The sequence below is a fragment of the Bison bison genome, unplaced genomic scaffold, assembly GCF_000754665.1.
Source record: "Bison bison bison isolate TAMUID 2011002044 unplaced genomic scaffold, Bison_UMD1.0 scf7180017864518, whole genome shotgun sequence".
NCBI lineage: Eukaryota > Metazoa > Chordata > Mammalia > Artiodactyla > Bovidae > Bison > Bison bison.
In genome coordinates this window covers 3234033-3235466 of record NW_011495071.1, presented here as the reverse complement: position 1 = coordinate 3235466, position 1434 = coordinate 3234033, and positions in this window count along the sequence as shown.

Genomic DNA, 1434 nt, shown 5'->3' with positions numbered 1-1434 from the left:
TTTGGTAACTTGTTACAACAGCCATAGGAATCTACTGCAGGTCAGTCCACAGGCAGTTTCCCTTCACAGCCACCAGCACAGGTATGTTTTCTCACGACAAATAGAACCTCAGACTCTCACAGACTCACGTTTGGGTGGGAGGATGCTGCAATGTCCTGGTTGATGGCAGCCCTGATAGCCTCGTGTTGCTCGCAGTTGATCCATCGCATCCCTTCCTTATCTCTCCTCCTCTGGAGCTTTACAAATGCTTTCCAAAGGTTTTGCTGCTCTGGAGAAGCTTCCCTGGGAAGACCCTCTCCATCTTCCTGCTTCAAGTATCTGTTGCTGCTGCTGCTGCTAAGTCGCTTTAGTCGTGTCCGACTCTGTGCGACCCCATAGAGGGCAGCCCACCAGGCTCCGCCATCCCTGGGATTCTCCAAGCAAGAACACTGGAGTGGGTTGCCATTTCCCTCTCTAATGCATGAAAGTGAAAAGTGAAAGTGAAGTCTCTCAGTCATGTCCGACTCTTAGCAACTCCATGGACTACAGCCTACCAGGCTCCTCCGTCCACGGGATTTTCCAGGCAAGAGTAGTCTAATTAGTTCTAAATGAAGAGTCTTCCAAAAATGTACAGTGCTTTGCATATTTGCTGATATAATCATATTTATATGCTTGCTGTTGCTGGTGATCGTCAGCCTGGAAAATTTCCTCCCCTCTGGGTCCCCATAGGTTATTTCAGGCACACTGAGAGCAGCAGCACTTTCCATAGCATGTCCCCTTATTTCCTGGGAACCTTCCAAATTCTAACGCTCCACTTGTCATTTCACCAAACCAAGGTTGAGCTGACCATCCCCTGAGTATTGATTCCCCCATGGACACAGATCACATGGACACAGATTCCCCCATGATACAGGGTTCCCAGGATAGGGCTTTTTATACAGTAGTCAGCACAACAGTCCTGAAAGGTAGAATTATTATTCCCTCCTTACAAATGAGGAAACAGGTTCAGGATACTGTGGAATGTGATTAGAAATCAGATATGGTGACCATTCATACTATGATCCAAATATTCCAACTGTCTCCTTTTCTGGGCACTTGGAAGAACCAATGAGTCAGTTCTTCACATCAGGTGGCCAAAGTATTGGAGCTTCAGCATCAGTCCTTCCTTTGAATGTTCGGGACTGATTTCCTTTAGGATGGACTGGTTGGATTTCCTTGCAGTCTAAGGGACTCTCAAGAGTCTTCTCCAACACCACAGTTTGAAAACATCAATTCTTTGGCGCTCAGCCTTTTTTATGGCCCAACTCTCACATCCATACATGACTACTAGAAAAACCATAGCTTTGACTATACAGACTTTTATAGGCAAAGTAATGTCTCTGCTTTTTAATACACTGTTTAGGTTTGTCACAGCTTTTCTTCCAAGGAGCATCTTTTAATTTCATGGCTGCAGTC